The sequence below is a fragment of the Pleurodeles waltl genome, chromosome 3_1 (genome assembly GCF_031143425.1).
Source record: "Pleurodeles waltl isolate 20211129_DDA chromosome 3_1, aPleWal1.hap1.20221129, whole genome shotgun sequence".
Classification (NCBI taxonomy): Eukaryota; Metazoa; Chordata; class Amphibia; order Caudata; family Salamandridae; genus Pleurodeles; species Pleurodeles waltl.
Window position 1 is genome coordinate 1,120,333,628 of NC_090440.1, and position 20,335 is coordinate 1,120,353,962.

The window sequence follows — 20,335 nt, forward strand, 5'->3', positions numbered from 1 at the left end:
TAGCTATCTCTAAATTCCTCAAACGGTAAAAGGGTGTGGGCCTCGAACAGGGCTCTTGTGGGGGTCGCCCCGCCTCTACCCAGCTAAAGAGTACCCTCCAATCACCCCCATGAGGTAATACTGTCAATAATTGAAGTGGGATCTCAGGGCGTAAGGTGTAGAGCAGCCTGATCTGCAGAGATAATGCAACCAGCAGCGGTGCAGCACCTTTAAGGCAGTGGAGCTGGAATTAGCAGGAGGGCCGAAGTAAAGCATTATTCTGGCTAAAGTCTAGGGTCCAGAGTAAAGGGTGCTACCTCCCTGTCCCGCATCTTGCTGTTAGCTATCCACTGAGTCAGCCACTGCAGCTGGCACACCAAGTAATAGGCCTCAAAGTGAGGAACGCCATGGTCTCACACAGTGCAGGCCTCTGAAGTACCGCCAGTGCTAACCTCAGTCTGCCGCATCCCCATAGGAAGTCAACAATCAACAAATTTAATTCTTTGAAGATCCATAGCGGGAGAGAAACAAAATAATAAAAAGGTTGAGGTAAAGCAATCCTTCTTAGGAGGGCACCTCGTCCTGCCACCGAGACGGGCAAGGATCCCCAAAAGGCCATACTGTTACAGAGTCCATGCAGTGCCCATCCCACATTCCCCTTTATAAGGTCTGCTCAGTTGTGATAGACATGCACTCCCAGGTAAGCCAGGCTCTTGGCTCCCAGTGCAGACCACCAAGAACTGGGGGGGTGGGGTGGTGCCCGGTCAGCCACGACAGGGAAAAGACTGGACTTTCGCCAATTGGCTTGGAGCCCAGAGAGTGAGCCTAAGTGATCTAATAGGTGCTTCGCTCCCTGAAGGTCCCCCGCTGCGCCCCCCAAAAATAGCAGGAGATCATCTGCGTAAACTGCAATGTGATGATCGCACCCCGCTGCCTGGCCTCCATAGGCTGTTCCCGCTCGGCTATACGTGTGAGTGGTCGATGGCAAGGGCAAAAAGGAGGGGGATCAGCTGGCAGTCCTCTCTGGTTTCTCTCTCTATCCGGTAGACTTCCAAGATGGATTAACCCGTGCGGACCCTCGCTCGCGGCATGGTGTAGAGCAATCGTGGTCCAGGCTACAAAATCCTTCCCAAGGCCAAACCTGCCCAGCACCTCATATAAATATGGCCGTTCCATGCTATCAAAAGCTTTCTCAAATTTTACAGTGAAGATCGCTGTGCTGTTCTTTTCATGAGTGCCAGCATCAAGTAGTGGATGGATGTTAAGGGCCATATGTCATCCTGGGATTAATCCTGCCTGATCCCGATGGACCAGGTAGGGCATGTGATGTATCAGGCTCGTTGCCAGGAGTTTGCTAAGTATTTTGATGTTCACCGACAGCATCGATAATGGTCGATAGGCTGTTACTTATACGGTCGATTTTCCAGGTTTCAGGAGAGTGACTTTAAGGGCCTCCCAGGCAGACAAGGGAAGCCTCCTAGCCTCCTCCTAGCCTTCTCATACATGTTAACCAGCCTCAGGACCAATGTTGCTATAGAGGCTGAGTAAAATTCAAGTGGAAGATCATCCAGTCCTGGGTTCTTCTTCAAGGCCATGCTCATGACCACTCTCACCTCGGGGAGTGTGATTGCCTGTCCTAAAGCCTCCGACTCTTGGTGCGATAGTGTTGGGAGAGCAATATGCGACAAACACCCCTGAATATCTTCCATCGATGGTCGGACCTTACTTGTGTATAGGTCCGTGTAGTAGCTACAAAATTCTTGATTCATTTCAGCCTGGTGATAGTCTGCATGGCCTGAGTGCTTGTACAGTTCAACAATGACTGACCCTCTTTTTGCTGGGCTTACCAACCATGCCAGCAGGGAGCTCGCTCGTTCACCCTCAGCATGTGTATGAGCTACATAAACCTTATGGTCATAGCAGCGCAGCCTCTCGACCTCTACTGCCATTTTCTCATGGGCCTCAATGACCAATGTCTGAGGTCTGGGTCATCTGGGCACCTCTGCTCATAGATCCTCCTATGCTCTCTCAATTTGTGTAGTAGCGTATGGTGGACGCCCTTACCCGCTGAGATGCATCACCCTCTAACACTGCCTTAAAGGCATCCCACTCTACGAGCTGTGAACTTGTAGACCCCTCAATATCCTCAAAGTAAGTTATTATGGCAGAACCAATGGTGTCCTTAAAGGCCTGGTCGTCTAATAGGTCTGGCCTAAGTTGCCAAGCAGGTACTGGGGGTCAGACATGAGACCATCGAAGCCCTAACAATAATGGGTTATGGTCCGATATTGTTGTGGTCAGGAATTCAGTCAGACATGTCAGCTCATGAATGTCTGGAGAGCACAAAAACGTGTCCAAGTGCACATGCAAGTCATGTAATGGAGAGAAGAAGGAGTAATCTCTTCCTTGTGGATGATGTGTTAGCCACAAATCAATTAGTCCCCATTCCCCCTGCCAGGCCAGGAATGTCCCAGCGGTTCGGGACGTCGGCGAGTCACTCAGTAGGGAGTGTGATCTGTGTTAAGTTGTATCAGGGATGCAGTTAAAATCTCTGCCCAGCAGGACGGGTCAGTGTTGGATCCATAGACGCTCCCTATCATGATCTCCCACCCATCTAGTCTCCCCATGATTATAACATATCACCCCAGTGGATCTATGATTGACGTAGAATGTTGGAAAGGCACATCGGGTTGGATCCATATAAGGACCCCTGTGCGTATGCTGAGTAAATAGTGTAACAGACCTGCCCTCTCCATCTATGTTGTAGGGCACGACCCTCCCTAGCGTCCAGGTGGGTCTCCTGGAGAAGAGCTATGTGTATCTCTCTTCTAGTGAGATGCTAGAATACCTTGTGGTGCTTGGTTATCAAGTGCATCTCCCTAATGTTCCATGTCCGTACTTTATAACCTAGTGTGGTAGCAGTCAGGAGCATGGTGTGTAGTGTATGGGCAGTTGCACGTATTCTGGGCCCACCCACAGGAACACCCCCAACACAGCAAGGCAGGCACAATATAAAACAGTCCCCATTTCAACTAGAACAAACATACCCCATCTCCCAATCCCCAGTGGTGTGGCCTATTTGTCCAAACTTTAGATAAACCAACAATCAAACATTTTTGTTGCTTCTAACGCTCAGGCTAATGTCTGAGGAAGGGTGATAGTCCAGTCAACCTGAAGCGCCCGGCTCCGGGCATCTCAGGCACCCACCCGACAGAACCACATGGTATAGGAAAAACATAAACAATCTACCCACAGGGAATATTATATTGTACTGGTAACAATGAGCAATATGAAAAAATATTCTTTCATCTCCTACAGCTCATGTCAATTGTGGCGCTGAGACATTTCATTAGAGGAGCTTGTCGGCAGACCCCCGGTTGACCACCGACAGGATCACACTGGAATGTGTTTAGACGTGGGACTAGCTGTCAGAATCAGTTCTCTCCTCACTCGCTCCCTGGGATGGGGACAGAGGGCCAACCGTCGAGCCGCCCAGGGAGATGACCGCCTCAACTACTCTTTGGTGCTCTCTGTACTTCTTTCTCAGTGGGAGGTCCAACCAGTGTGGTGGGTCTCTCCTGGCAGGAGCGCGGTCGGCGCTTCCTCTTCTGTGCCTGGGGTAGCTTGCTTTGGCCCAGTCAAGGTTGCTGCTTCATCGAGGACCATGCATCTTGAGATGGTGGAGAAAAACTGTACCACTGCTGGTGTAACCACTCAAAGTCGTGCAGTGAACTGCATGGAGTCCTCTATCCCTACTTCCTGAAGCCTCCTCTTCACTTCAGTAAATGCAGCCTTTTGGAGCTGCATCTCTCTGGAGATGTCCACAAATATTGAAATCATGTGATTCTCAACCACAAGATTCCCTCTCAGTCGTGCCTGCTGTGAAATGAGTCACAATCTTTGAAATGGAGCAAACACGCAACCACCGGCCTCAATGGAGAGCCCAGAGGGAATGACCATGATGGGACCATGTGAACATGCTCTAAAGCAAAGAACAGGGGGTAAGCCCTCTGGGGCCACTTTCTGCAAGATCCAATCCTCTAAGTAGCGCACCATGTCAGGGCCTTCAATTTCTCCTGGCAGACCCACCACCTTAATGTTATTGCGGCTTGCCCTGTTCTTGGCATCTTCCGCCCTGTTCTCCAATGCTCTTAGGTGAGATTCGATTGAGTTAATATGGCTACCAACTGCTGCCACCGCAGGGGTCGCCTCGGAGAGCTTCCACTCAGTTACTGTGACCCTCTCCGCCAAACGCCAGTGGTTGTCACGCAAGAGGCCCAAATCAAAGCTGTGCGTGTCAATCTTAACTTCCAGGACCTCTCTTGACACCGGTATGGCCTGTAGCATGTCCTGGAGTGTGGGGTACTGTTAAAGTCTTCGTTGGCGACACTTGCTCCGGGCAGCCACAGTTGGTCCTAAGGTGCTGGGATCCCCCAAGGTCCCTGTCTCTTTTCTTTGTGTACTTGCCCACAGCAGCCCCCCAAGTTGATCCCAACGAAATCTCAGTCGACGTACTCCCCTCTGGTTTGAGGCAAGTCTAACAGGCAGCCAACAAAACTTGAATTGGACAACTTGACAGTGGTGGTCCATCTATGAAGCAAGAGAAATCGAGCCATAGCACCTCCCAGTAATTGGCATCAGGTAGGGTGTGACGTTTAGGGTCACATATCTAGGCCTCTCAAGCGTAGTCATGTGGCGCAGCCCACTATAGGCCAGGCCCACCTCCCCAGGCGGTTGTGACGCTTGGGAGCAATCTATGGGCCAAGAATCATGCACCACTTGATAGGGATCCCCAGGTCTCTCCACTCCCACAGTCCTCCACCTCCACACTGCAGAGACACACACGCCGAGCTCCTCGTCCACCTGTTGCCTTGGGGTGCCTGGGGGGACTATTGATTTTAGCCCCACTGTGCTGCCCTGGTGACTACTGCTCCACTTAATGGCCACCCTGCATCAGGCTTGGGTATAAGCTGACACCCTTCTTCATCTCTGACACCACTGTGCCATCTTCAGTGTAGGTCAATTCGGATATCCGTGCCGGAGGCGAGATGGCCAATGAAAGCACTCCCTCGGGTCTCAGTCAGTCTCTCGCAAGGTCGTCCCCACTCAGCTTAGCACTGCCACACCACCTTGTTGTGGGTCACCGGCCGCAGGAGCACAGTGAAGCGGAGCGAGGTAGTGGAGCTCCCGTCCAGGGGCACTCCTCCTCGTCATTCCAGGGCCTGCAAGTTATGGTGCCTGGCCACCGAGGTTGAGGTCGATTCCTCCGGGGTTATAAACAAAGCCCCTGCAGTCTGTGCTCCAGGTTTTGCACTAGCACAGGGTCTTCAGCACTAGACCAATATGTGTGCAGTCGCTAGGGAGCACCCTTGCCCTCCGGAGTGTGCCGCGTTCCTAGGTCAGTGTCCTTTCTGCCACAGTGCCAGTATTCACTCAGGCAGCGGCCACCATCTTAGGCTGCCATGTGGCCCTGGCCCAGGTCCCCCGAAGGACTCAACTCCGGCATGTCCTGGTCACCAGCTGTGATTAAGGGGTCCCCCTTGTTGGCAGGTGATCAGAGGAATAGCCCCCACCCCTCATATGCAGCAGTATGAGCAGGATAGGGTCAGATGCAGCCGAGTGCTCCAAAGCCCCGGATCCCTCCATCTCACTCACTGTTTAGCCAGTTATTAGGGTACGATTCTGACATGTTTGATACCAAACATCGCTATGTTCGGAGTTACTATTATGTAGCTGGACCACTGTGGCAAGTACACAGGTAAAATGGCTTCCCCACATTTGAGAAGTCCAGTGCAATGGAACTTGAAGTCGTAGGGCAATTGCTGCTCTTGCAGGGGTGCCCTCACACACAGGGACCTGCAACCTGCCTTTTGGGCTGAAAGGGCATTGCCATAGAGGTGACCTGTTGCAGTGCATGCACCTATTCATGGAGGCTGCAATGAAAGTCCTGCAGACACAGTTTGCATGGGCTCCCATGGGTGGCATAATACATGCTGCAGCTAATGGGTGCCCCATGCTGTACCCATGTCCTGTGTACCTGAGTACCATATACTAGGGACTTACAGAGGTACACTAGTATGCCAATTGTGGGATGTAAAAAGGTACCAGGGTGACCAACTTTGGAGGAGAGAGCACAATCACTGGGGGCCTGGTTAGCAGGATCCCAGTGAAATCAATCTAAACACACTGACAGACAGGCAAAAAGTGGGGTAACCATGCCAAAAAGAGTGACTTTCCTGCAAAAGTGTATTATATTATTGTAGCCACACACCAATACTAGAGCTCTGAGGGAATCTGCAGTATGGAGAACCGAGGCAGTCATCTTGAAGGGACCCCAAAGATACACTATTTTGTTATTTTCTCCACTTCCCTTTTCCCTTGGGTGCTGTTCACAACTGGAGCTATATTTATTTCTCAGGCGGTTACAGGGCTCGGTGGCATAGGGAACCAACTTCTGACTTGCATGTCTCACTACCATGAGATTACGCAGCAAATCAGGATTGGTTGTGTTCAGACTTTACAACCATTGATGTCCAGAAATTAAATTTAGGATATGATTTAGGTAGCTGTATCCAGTTCACTGGGGGATCAGTCTTACCAGAAGGCAGAAGGTGTCCCATAGCATTACTGCCCCGGTCGCACCTGGCGATGCACATCACACGCCATGGCATCAGCATCTGCCACTGCCCACTTATGCACCTCCTGGATCCAACCCCGTCTGGAGAGGATGGTTACCTTTCAGGCTAGTGCAATCTAGCACTTCAAAAGTACTGTGGCAAAGACAACAAATTTCATAAGGCACTTCTTTTTTTCATCCTCTTATTTACCCCCAGAAAACAGAGTAAGAGGCCATGAACTAGCCAGATATCAACCACCTCTGAGACTACCTCAATCACTCACACCCACACCCCTGCCATCCCTGGGAACTCCCACATCATGTGGAGGAATGTCTGGTCAGCGCGGCCACAGCGCAATCACCTCAGAGACAAACCTGGGCATATCGTATGTACCCTGTGTGGGGTGAGGTACACCTTTTGAAGATAACTGAATTGTGTGAATTTCAAGCAGGCATTACAGGAGACCCGCTTAATGTGTTCTAGTGTCCTCCCTCACTGCTTGGCTGTGAGGCCAGTACCTAGACAATCCTTCCTCTTGGGTTTAACGCAATGTGATTGTGTTGCATCATTGGCCAATAGACTGGCATATAGCATTGTGCTTTCTTACCTCCTGGTTCCGTTTGTGAGGGTGCACATGAGCCCCTCATGTGTTACCACTCCTGCTGTCCTGTACCCCAGGTGCTCCGCACTGCAATCATGTACACACCATGCACCAGGAAGAGGCCGCTCTCAGGTCATTGGAAGCCTGCATGTACTGAAAGGGCCACAATGTTTCCTCACCATAGAGATTGCACACCAAGTTGATCCCATTTCCATGCCATGGGTCCAGATCATGCACAACTAGCAGAGCCCTTATCTCCAGCATGCTCCAAAGCGGCAGTCAGGAGGCATAAGGAAACCAGTGGCCCAGGATTGTATGTAGCTATTCGAACTAAGTTTGGCTACCCATGCCAGTCGGCTCTGTCCTCTCAGGGGGCTGTTTCTGTCCAGCAGCCAATCTATTATCTCTAGGCCCTGAATTTCATTTAAGATCGCCACATTTTCCTGAAACTTATGATCACCAATCCATCTAATTTCCATTGGAGTTGTGCCACTGCATAGTAAAGCTTGAGGTCTGGAACTTCCAGGCCCCCTGCCGCCAAGGGCCTCTGCAGTGTGGTAATTGACACTCTCCCACTGCCCCCACCCCAATGCAGGTTAGATATTAGGCTCTTCAGCACCCTAAGTATGAAGCAAAGGGGTGCCACCACAGGCAAGGCCACAAATAGGTACAAAAAGCACAGTAACACTGATATCTTAGCTATGGATGCACAGTTCATGAGTGAAAGTGGTTAAAATGTCCAAAAAGCCAGGGATTGCCACAATGCCATCAGTACCTTACCAATATTCCCATCAAGTAGATCCCTGTCCGAAAGGCATAAATGAACCCCTAAATGAGGAAGATTTATATATACTATAGCAGTTACTCCCTATGTAAGCCCTCCCTCTCCACCTGATCCATTTGCCACAAGGGAAACAAACAGGATTTCGCCCAGATGATCCTGAGGCCGGTTAGTTCCTCAAAGCATTCTAAGAGCTCAAGGAGCCCAGGTAACACCCATTGATAGTCCCGGATAAAGGTCAGAACATAATGGGCATAAAGGGATATCATTTGCCAGGTCATCCCCATGGCTACGCCCCAGTTTGGACCCGGTGCCAAAGGAGTCAAATGATTTTTTGACATCCAATGACACCACTATCGGAAGATCAACAGCTCCCTCGAGGGCCCCCATAATGTGGCACAGTCTGTGGATTTTGAAGAAGGTCGCTCTCTGGGGTATGAAGCCATTTTGGTCAGGATGTACCAGTGTTAGTAACACAGACAGCAGTCTATTTGCAAGGACCTTCTTTAACATATTCCAATCAATGTTCAACATTGACAGCAAGCGGTATGAACTCACCTTGAGGGGGTCCCTACCAGCATTGGGCAGCACAATGATAAGGGCCTCACTGAGAGGCTCCAGTATTATTCTCTCTTGGTGTGCGTTACGGTAAACCTAGAGTAACTTGGGAGCCAACGCCCCACTATGTGCAGCATAATATTCCATTGAGAACACATCTATGCCCGGCACTTTATTACAGGCCATGGATTGGATAGCTGCCAGAATCTCCTCTAGTTGTAAGGGCTCCTTCAGCTCTGGGGAATTCAACTGTGGTAGGGTAGTTGACCACACAGATGCCCAAACCTGGTCCCTGTCCCACCCCGGGTGGGCAGAAACGCAGCAACTCATATTAGTCTGCAAAAACCTGATTAATATGAGCTTGAATATTAACAGTGATACCACTAGTATTGTGAATCACTCCATCACTGTTGTGGGGATTTTGGACTTCAACAGCCATGCCTGAATATGCCTTGGTTTGTCTCCATCCTGCATGTTTCCTGCTGAGGTGTGATTTGTAGTCAATGTTACTAAGCCGGTGTGACTCTTCTGGATAATGTTTGCACTAAGTTTTGAGATGAACCAAGGCTCCCACGTCTGTCAGTGCCTCTTTCTCAGCCATTCACATCTGGTCCTCCAGCATCCGCAGACTACAGAGTAGCACCATTCTGACTCCCATGTGGTTTTGATACAATGCCGCTGTATGACTACCTTAGTGCATGCCATTATGTCCCCCTACTCGCCACTGAGCCCAAATTATCCTCAGTATGATGTTGTATTTGTGAGCCGATGGTCTTGTGGGAAGCTGCATCCCAGAGGGCTTCTAGGAACACCTTCCACGTGGGGATTAGGGTATGTACCCCTCCCTAGCGGAATGAGACATGCAATGGGCTATGATCTAACAATGTTTGCCCCACATATTCTGAACAAACCCCTTGGGCTAGAACTCGCAGTTTCCAAAGACGCAGTTCAGCTGTCACAATCCAATCACCTGAACTCCAGGAGGCTCAAATGGGGTGACATTGTACCTCTAATCCCCCTGAGGACTAATATCGGTTGCAGCCGATGAACCACGCAACAGCTCTAGAACCCAAAGGAAAGAGGAGCTGGGATGAGAGTGGAGAGAACACAGAATGTGTGGTAGATTGGATTTGCTTCTGGGACACAGGCTGGAATGGATTTAACTGAGTACAAGGAACTTATTTCCACCCTTAGCACGTTCACAGCTATGGGCCAGATTTTTTCTTATTGCCGCAAAACTGCCAAACACAGTTTTGCGACAAATGTATAGTGCTGGCTTGCACCATGGCGGTAATCTTGGGCTAGAGTCTTTTAAAAAACGCTAGCCAGGAGGGGGTGGCGGTAGGGAAGGAGAGGGTTGAGCGTCAAAAAATGACACAGGCCTGGTTAGAGGCACAAACATGCCTCTAACCAGCCTAGCACCATTTCCTGGTGCACAACCACCAAAAACTTGACTCCTGTCTTAGGAAAGACAGGAGTCATGCACACCACCGCAATGGCCAGAACAGGGGACAAGTGTCCCCTGGGCATGGCCATTGCACCCTGTGCCATGTAAGTTAGGGCCCTCAATGCAAAAAAAAAAAATAATACTTACTCTACTTACCTGGGATGGGTTCCCCCATCCTCTGGTGTCCCTCTGGTGGGGGTGGTCCTGGGGCTTGGGGTGGCCACCAGTGGGTCAATTCCATGGTGTTTAGCCATGGAAATAGGTTCACAGGTTCCCAAACACCTGGTTTGACCCAGGCGTTAAAGAATGGTTGCAATGCTAAGTTTGCACAGTTTTTAGCCCCTCCTCCCACCCGTGCATCATTGTAGCACAGGGGGATGAATATAGGGCTAAGCGGATAGTACCATTTTTTTAGATAGGAACGCCTACCTTGCATCTTATTGATGCAAGGTAAGTTCACACATCCAAAAAATGGTGCAAACTCCAATATTTTTATGCTAGACGTGTCTAGTGTCAAAATATAAATATGGAGTTAAGTTTATTCCGAATTTGCATTAAAAAATTATGCACATTTGACATAAACAGAGTAGAAATATGCCCCTGTGTATCTGTGAATGACAAACTCAATTAGTGCCTACACCACACACTTGTCATGCTACGTTATAGAAGTAGAACCAGCACGCAGAACACATATCATGTTCACAGAAGTCTCACTTTACATTGAGATGCACCTCAGTGGTTCAGGTAGATATGGTCTCTCATTAAGGGTTATGTAGGGGTAATGTGGTTAGCGGTTACACTTTAGTTCGCTTTCTCTCTCCAAGGGACTATCGCTTAGTCCAATGTCTATGTCACACATGTTGTGCTATTAGCGTAACACACATTAGATAGTATATAATACAATGAGTCCAAAAGGGGCAGGAGTTCTAGGCATAGGTCCAAAGTCTGTTTTACAATGGAAGCAAGGAATGCACAAATGTTTTAAGGTATCTCGTGCAACGCACCTCTCACATTGGCGCCTTTATGCACACCAGCATGAGTACTAAATGCAATCCAATGTTGAAACTTTTAAGAATTGCCTTTGGATGGCCTTAATCTGCAGCTTTCAGTTTGAAGTGACTGCCACAATTCAAGGTGTTGAAAATAACTTTTAATTGTGTTCTTCTCTTTCTTTCCTTACAGGTTGCCAATGCAGAAGACATGCAGTGGAAACAAACAGCCCTTACAAGGATCTGGAACTGGGAGGTCTGGCGAGTAAGAGGCTAAGCGTTTGTGTCAGCGAGGGGGTGGTTTAAATAGCTTTCCAATATGGCTGCTGGCACACATAGGGGCTTTTTTAAGAGCCCCTAGCGCCATCTTAACAACACATTAGCATCATTTTTTTACACAAATCTGGTGTTAGATGACCAAATAGCCACGCCGTATTTAAAAAGAGGCGCAATGCATGGAGTGTGTCACTTTTTATTCCTTTGTGCTACAGTATGCCTGCGCCGGGGCGTTCCCTCATTAGGGGGGCCAAAAAATGGCACAAGGAAATCCAAGAGATTTCCTTGAGCCATTTTTCTCAGCACTTTGAACGGCTCCTCAGAGCAGGCGTTAAAAGGGGCAGCCATTAAATACAATGGGCCCCTATGTACTCTGCACGAAAAGTGCCAAAATGTTTGTGCCACTCCTGCAGAGTACATCAATATCATTAAAAAAAAATCCGCTATTGCCCCCGACCCTGCTGCATGGTGAGCTGTATTTTAAATATGGTGCGCACAAGGTGGTGGTAGGGGGGCACTGGATGCAGCGCCGCTGTTTTTAAATCAGCCACATTGAGTGCCATGGGTTTGTTTACCTTGTGTGTGATGCATGTGTTAGCAGTTAGGCAATGTGCAGCTATCTCTCGGCCACATGTCAAACAAGCATTGGCGCATACAATATTCGAAGAGCCTGCCACTGCCACCAGGGATTATATCAATGTTTAATACTGTATTATACAATACATATAAAAATGTATCAGGAAATAAATACAATGTGTACCCAAGCAAGAATTACATAATGATCTTGTGCATAAACAATACTTTCACTGAAGACAAACCGAGGAGGGGGTGCACCAATAAATGAACAACTTGTGAACAGTATGTCCATAGGTGCATTAGGAGCATGCTGTAAAGTGTGCAGTAGCATGAACCATGACACAAGCCTACTATGCACCTGGTGGCCTGGGCACGGTAGGAGAATTCTAGGTCTTCCAGGTGCCCCAGTCACCATATATCATAAAGATGGGCTGTTGCTGCCCACTGCTGAAAATGGCATTCCACTTGTAAGCCCTGCGTCCCTTAAATGGGAGGTACTGAGCAAAACATTTCCATGCTATGTATGTAAATGAAGTCCCCTGCACAGATACCTGAAGCCTGGGGGTCGCAGACCAGTGCTGGAGATAGGGTATCAAAAAGCTCATACTGTAACACACATGGGGCGCAGTCCACTTCAATCAAGATAAGTCTACCTTTCAGCCCCTCCATCATCATGTACCTTGCCTCCGGGTTTCCACCATTCTGCTGTGCACAAGAGGGGCCACTGGGGCTACCCTAATGAGGACCCCATGCACATATGTTGACTACCCAGTCCCATACACCTTACTGCTCCACCACCTGCCCACCTTTGCTAATTCTGCTTTTGTGAGATGGATTTTTGTATGCAGGCTATGTGTATGTGTCATTGCCTGAGGTAAGCATAGACCCTATGATGCCTCACCAGTGTTGCCATGCATTGTTTATTCAAGGTGAATACATTGTAATTTGGCACCATTAGTATGTACAGAGGCCAAGAGATAATATACCCATGTATGCATTCCCACTCCCACATACAGACCATCCACCACCCTCTGATGTCGCCCTCTCAAAGTAGACCAAAAACTCTAAACAAAAGATGAATAGAAACAGAACTCCAGCACTCCCGGCTTGAATGCAAATGTGCATTGTGTCACATCTTCCCCTACAGCTTGGTCAACAATGATGCTGCAACCTAATCCATTAACAGTCTATTTGGGGAGCAAGTCAATTACCATTAGACCTGTTTTGGCCCATCCACAGACATATAGGCTTCAGTATGTGGTCCCTCCTGAGCAGTCTGGGGCCCTACATGGTATTCCCCATCACCGCAAGACAACAAGCCCCCATGGGATTCCACACTTCGCACCACTGACTATTCCGGTATCTGCCACTGTGGTGAGTCCTCTGGGGTGCCACCAACCTTCTCCTCTGAGGCCTCCACCCTAGCTGTCCCTGCTATGGATTCCAAATCAGTCTCAGGGGCCAGACCTCATACCTATTGGAGGCATGTAATGAAATCCCCTCCACCACCTGGGGCTCGTCCTTGGCTACCAGCTTCTCTGTCAGGCAGGCTTGGGTGATGGGGGAGATGGCAATGACAAAGGCGGCTGGTCCTACCACTGCTTCAGCTCCCCAGGTCGTAACCACCCACATTAGTCTGATCCTCAATCCCTTTGGATCTCAGCCACATCAACACCGCCTCCGGTATGTTAAAGAAGTGGGAGATGTCTGAGCCTACCACTTGGAACAGTAGTGCATTGGATACCCCCGGAGTCCGGAGCTGCACCTTGACTTCCCCAAAGGTGTTGCGTTTTCTCTGGACCTCCGCCATGTAGTCTGGATATGCTGTGATGGTGTTCCCATTACATTTCTAGGGCCCTTTGGCCCAGAATAATTGTAAAAGCAGGTTCCAATCATGAAAGTTTAGCAATTGCTCTATCACCAGGTGTGGAGGAGCCCCGAGGGGAGTAGCCGACATAGGATCCTGTGAACTCTTCAATGCTAAGGAACTTAGGAGTCCAGCCTGTCAGCACAGAGGAAGTCAGCCAGCTCTCTAGGGATACCTCCATGCTGGGGCCACCCGACATTTCAGGGAAGTCCAGAAAGCAGACATTATTGTGTGGGATCTCCCTTTGGCATCTTCCGCTCTCACCTTCAGGACCCACACACAGTTGCATAAAATTTACCTTCAAAACTACTAACTAACCTTTCCCTGTTTGGCAGTGTGTTATGTTCAACTTCATTCTGTATTGTAGTTAATTCAATCTGTGAAGAAGCATTTCCAACCAGAGAAACCAAGTATAGCCCTAGGCCACATAAAACTACTGATATCACTAATAATAAAATCAAGCTCACAATTTTACAACATCTGCTGTATGCCATTTAAAATATATATATATATATATATATATTTTTTATTTGGAGATACAGCAACAAAAACATGATCACATAGTTCATCCAGAATACATCGGGAGACTTAAAACCCATATTTGCTAGAACAATATCCAAGACTTCTTTTATGGATGCAATTTATCAGATTTGGAAACAAAAACCTTCCCTGACAGGAAAACACAGAAACAATTAGAGCCAGATTTAAGGGAAAATGATGGGGTGGGTTGCTGCACCTAATTCTCCAATGCTGGGATGTGCCATATTTAATAGAATACGGTGCAGCCCTGTGTTTCCCCCTGCATCGCAGCTGAATTGGCTGCCGTTCGCCAATGCAGCAACCCTTGCACCATTGTGCAAGGATGGCTGTGTTGAGGGGGAGATTGTTTTTGTGCAGGAAGGAACACATTCCTGCACAAAAACAACCTTAAATGGTGAATTGCTCTTTCTATGTGTGCTGCAAAGTGCAGCACACATAGAAAGAGCAAAAAACGAGGAGAACTAAAAGTATTTCTCCTCGTTGCGCCCTGCTAATGCTACCCTTGGGGTGGCAGTAGACATTGGTGCTGCCTCAGCTTTATGAAAACTTGTGAATCTGGGGTAGCGTCAAAATGCAATGGGTGTTACTCTGGTACGCCCACAGCAACACCAATTGCACGCCCCTTCCACGCAAAGTGCTGCATGTGAAGGGGCGGTATTTACAAGGTGGCATTAAGCCTCAAAAGTGGCTTAACGCCACATTTTAAATACAGTGCAGTGCATAGCGGCACTGGAGCGGCACTAAAAGTGACACTCCGGTGGCACTAGGTGCTCTTTCTCTTTAATATGCCCCTATGTCACTGGTTTCCCTAGCCCTCCGCATTTTGTTGAACCAATCCAAAAAACAGGGAACAAGTTTAGGCCTCCAGTTCTGCAAAATGAATTACTGTGCCACTAAAATTGAAATAAAAATCAACTTCTGATGGTTTACCGTCATGTCCGTCAGGGAAGTAGCCCAGTAATGCAGTGATAGGGTTTGGGAGGATTTGAATCTGCAGACAATTATTCAAAAAGCTGAAGACAAAATACTGAAACTAATCCAATTTATTACAGAGCCAGACTATGTGCAACCAATAGCCACTGCCCACCTTATTGCACCTTAAACACTGGTTTGAGACATTTCTTATTCACTTTGTGAAGCAAACAAGTGGGGTCCTCTAGTTTAACAGTTTTGAGAAAAATTGCATCTTCTGAAAATCAAATCATTCTGCAGGTGGCCACACAAGGAGGATGGTTCCTCTCAATACCTAAAAGCTTATTGAGCATAGTGTGACAAATAGTACATTCACAATTTGGAAGACCAACCAATCTTCTTTTGTGGTTCTATAAAAAAAGTGTCTAGTGCTAATCTTGGGCAACAGCTAGATCAAATAATAGATAAAGCAATTTAATGAACAGCCTTAAAAAATCAAGACTATAAGATACATGGAACTGCTGAAAATAAAATGGGGGGCACCGCCATTTTTAAAGCGACCCTGCCCAGTAATGTCAGTGCAAAACACGTCCATTTGGCCAACAGACCTTTAACTTTTCCTAAAAAGATTTATAATTTATGTCACACAACTCTCCAACATCTTCTGTATAAAAAAAACTCCCGATTAGCGTTTAGGTTAAGTATGCATGCACCACTGAAATTCTGTCAGTTTATTTTGTATTGAACAATTGCAGATTGTAAACTTTATCTTACATTTATTAACTCTATACTTCCTTAAAGTTTGAAAGGTAGTAGAAGTTAAAAATACTCGCACCTGCACAGTTTTTTCAGGGGCTAATATTAGCATAATATCATCTGCACACAGTTTGATTTTGGGCTTCTGGGGAATGGGTGCTTGAATCCTTCGATCTCTCTGAATGACTAAGGCTAAAGGCTCAATAAAAAAGGATCAGTGAGAGGGGGCAGCCCTCTCTGTTTCTTCATATTGCACATCCGGATTCGATACACTATGAATGCTCCCCCATCACACACATACACTAAACAAGCAACTTGGCATGAATCCATATCAAAGTCCATACTCATCACATTTAGAACTAGTAGCATGTTGGGGGGCAAGACAATTCCTTTGGCCTCAGAACAATCTCTACTGACCTGGTATGTCTGGAAGAATTAATATCAATCCTATTGTCTGCAGCCTGTAATATCTGGAATTATTGGGGAGGATGACACAACAGAGCAGCTGAAACTGGAGATGCACTTTAAACAGAACTTTTGGTGACTTGTCGCTGAGCGAGAAAGCTTGCGGCTGAATTAGAAATAATTGATTGCTTTTGCTTGGTCCCCTTAATCATTTTATTCTTAGCTCCCTTTGGAGGCATATTACCCACAGGGCGTCAATGAGGGTATAATAGATGGTAATTTAATACAGTGAGTGTAATTTGCAGCCAATCCAAGACTAAGCAGCTGAGTTCTCCTCACAGGTTACTGCCAGTGGTGTTATACAGCCTAATACAGACTTGCAAAATCTCATAGAGGTCTTTCGGCATCCAAAAAGACTCCACTAGTTAAACAAAGTGACGCTTAGCCAACCCACACTATTGTTGTTTCGCCTCTTTTGGGCCAACTCACAGTGCCACTCCACAGATATCATTATCAACCACACAACGATTCAGCTGTTTAGTTCCTGTTATCCAGTGTGACTTGATTTTGGGAACATCTCCATTATCCCCTCCTGCTCATTCTTCTTTCTCCCCTTCATCAGCAGGGATGACTTCATCAGCATCACAATCTTCAGCTGCAACGTCACCAGTTTCAACATTTTCTTCTACCCCTCTGGATCCAAGCTGCAAACTTGAGTTTGGCTCTTTCAGTTAGTAGATGTGGTTACCACTTCTTTTTCTGCCATATGACCTTTCTTGTATAAGCTGTGTGGATCTACTAGGGGAGTCTAGAACATTTTACCGCATTGTTAATCAGAGGTATGGGTTGATGTGGCCCTCACCATCTGGGCGTGTTTCGTTAACAATATCTGGGCATATATTTATCAAGGTTTTGCATTGCCCTTGTGCTATGCAAGGGTGTGCAAGAACAATGCAAAACCTAAGTGAGACCCTTGTGTGGCCCTGCATGGCTTGATAAATCAAAAGTAATGCAAGGCTGCACAAATCACTCCCTTGCATTACTCTGCAGCAGTGAGGTGCTCCATGGGTGGAGCATGGTTGTTCCCACTCATCCACCCATTAATTTTGGGGCATTCCCAGATTTGCCATTAGTGGTTGAGCTGGAAATGTGACAAAATGCTACTCCTCCCCAGGTGAGGCTTACAACGAGAAATCTCTTTATTTCTCCTCCTTTTTTTCCTCTTTCTATGTGTGCTGCATTCGGTAGCACACATAGAAAGACTACTGCAATTGCTTCAAAAAGATCAAGAATATAGGAACCATTCCTGACGGGAGTACTAGAGGAAATCATAAAACCTATTTGTGGCCACAGCTGCTCAAAATCACAGACCACTCTAAATCCATGATGGCTGTCTCTGTAAACTGTTATGCTCAATTAATTTGCCAGGCAGCAAGTCCTTGTTAGAGCAACTAACTTTGCCACATTTGCTGAAGATACATTAGGCAGGTGTGATACTTCAATGATTTCACAAGTGGAGCAAACTGCATAAGAAGATTTTAGTGATCCTTGGTGGCCTCTCAGACCAGGGCCATCGACAAACTAGGACAGATCAGCTATTTCTAAGGGAACATCTTTGATATCTATTGTTTACGTGGTACACAGCTCTGTCACATTAACACATATATGGTCGGTATTCTAATCATCATCATCTTCATTGCTGTCTGAAACAGCAGCAGTGTTGCAGGATTTGGAGAACTGCACCTCCTAATCAAAATGTTTTCAGTTGCCAGTATGTTTTGATCATACCTTATTAGGCAGCTGCTCATCAGATGAGAAGCTAAGTTCTGATACTAGTCAGTAACATTTCAAATAAACCTGGAACTAACACAATTAGTGTATGTCCCATCACAATCACTTCACTTTGTTCAGTTGTAGTGCAAGCAGCCGCAACTGTCTTCAGACAACCAAGAAGAGATATGCTATCAGATCTAATATAGCAGAAAAGTAACAGACAGATTTCTTTACCCTTCCAGGTTTTTGAGCAAGCATCGACAATGAGCAACCACTCTTCTCTTGACAATGAAGGAAAAACTCCTTACTATAATCATGCATTCCTCGGGTAGGTGCAGTTTATAATTTTTTTCTTAATTCTCTGTATGGCCTTTCTACACTTGACATCTATTGCTACTGTAGTGTTAGTATCACTGTGAGTAAGCTTTATTAAAGGCTTCATAGTTGGGGAAATGTTTGGAATTCACTGAAAAAAGTAGCCAACTATTCACAAGAACATCCTCACTTCCCAATGGGTCATTGGAGGATTCATCTTCAGGATTGTAGAAACACATTCTTTTGAGACTTTCCTTGTCCCCTTTCTCAATGTGATGACCAAGATGAATCACTTATCTTTTACAGTACTACACCTTTGTAGGCGAAACCATGTGACCACTGTCATCAAGATGATTCAGGAGTGTGATCGTATCCAGTTTCTTCTTTAGTCCTTGATACCACCAATAGGTCATCAATGTATTGGACCAAGACTTAATTACGAGTAATTGGAAACCTTCGAAATCTTTCTATAGAATCTGACAAAAAATTGAGGGACTTTCAGTATACCTTTCTAGAATTCTAAATCAAACAAGGACTTTATTGTGGAACAGAATGCAAAACGGTATTGACAATCCTCATGCAAATAAATGTAAAAGAATGCCCGGCATAAGTTAAAAACTGTAAACCATTCTGCATCTGCAGGATTCTGGAACTGTATTACAGTAGGGTTTGGTACCACCAGATACTATGGTATCACTACCTGATTGATTTTCCAAAGTTCCTGCTTTATTCTCCACTTCCCAATCAGTCCTTTAAGGCCCATAAGAGAAGGGTTGAAAGGACTACGAAGCACCTTCTGTAGAATACCTTGTTGAATAATGTTTTCTTTGGCAGGCTTCATTGCTTTCTCTGTTTCTCTGGAAAGCTTATATTGCCGAATTCTGGGATAAACTGTGTCAGAACCTCTTTCAGAAGGCCACAGGACACACTGGATATACTGGCCCCAACCATAGTGGTTGAGGCTTTTTAGTCCTGATGTCACGGGCCAAACCTACTATGGTTCCTTCTCAACTGGGACAAGTACCTGTTCTGCACTTGACTCTCAGTGGTAGCTGTGGTCGAGAAGTCAACGCTCCCTCAGTGGAGATGTTGATATAGGTGAGTGGACATAGCACCGTTTGCAGCAAGTTCTCCTGGGGCCTAACTGGCCGAGTTCTCATCTTACCCACTTTCACAGCATTGAAGAGTCCAGCTATACAGTGGACGCCTTCAAACGTGCACCTGAGAGTCCTTCTCAGTTCAAAGAGGTCAGGCTGATCACAGCTCATGCAGCAACACCTGGCGGCACAGGATCTCTCTCCAGGGCACCCCTGCTAGTGGTCTCTCGGATGCTGGAGCAGCTCCTTGCTTGCGAAGAAGTGGTAAGTTGACTTTGTTCATAAGGTGTGGGGAATACTTTCTGCAGCTCCCCATTGGAGGATGCTATGAGGTCCATGGCCTCTCCGAAGTCCTCACCAGTGGGTCGGGAGCAGTTCCTTTGGAGCATGGGTCCAACCCGCAAGTCATAGCCTCAGTCTCTCCTTCAGGTGGTGGCATGAATTTTTTAGCAAGGTTGGTACCGGCAGCCCTCCTGGCAAATGGGGTTGCGGCAGTGCACTGTGACATGGGCACACACTCTTCTCTCCTCAGCGACCTGGCTCCGACAGTCACAGGTTCTGGCCCTCCTTGAAATTATACTTTACCGGTGGCCCCCTCTGGCAAATGGGGTGACCTCAGTGTGGTAATGCAGGTGAAGCAAGACCTGACCAGTGTTCACCACCTAGCTCAGTCTAAGGCAACCTTCTCCAGGCACATGAGGGTCACCAAAAAAACCTTGCACACTAGGGACAGCCCGATCGGTGCTTAGCAGAATCCCCACAGTTCACACAGGGAGTCCCCACTTTAGGACTTCCCATTGGACCTTGCTCCCTTTAACGCACTTCTCATCCTCACATGGCACACAG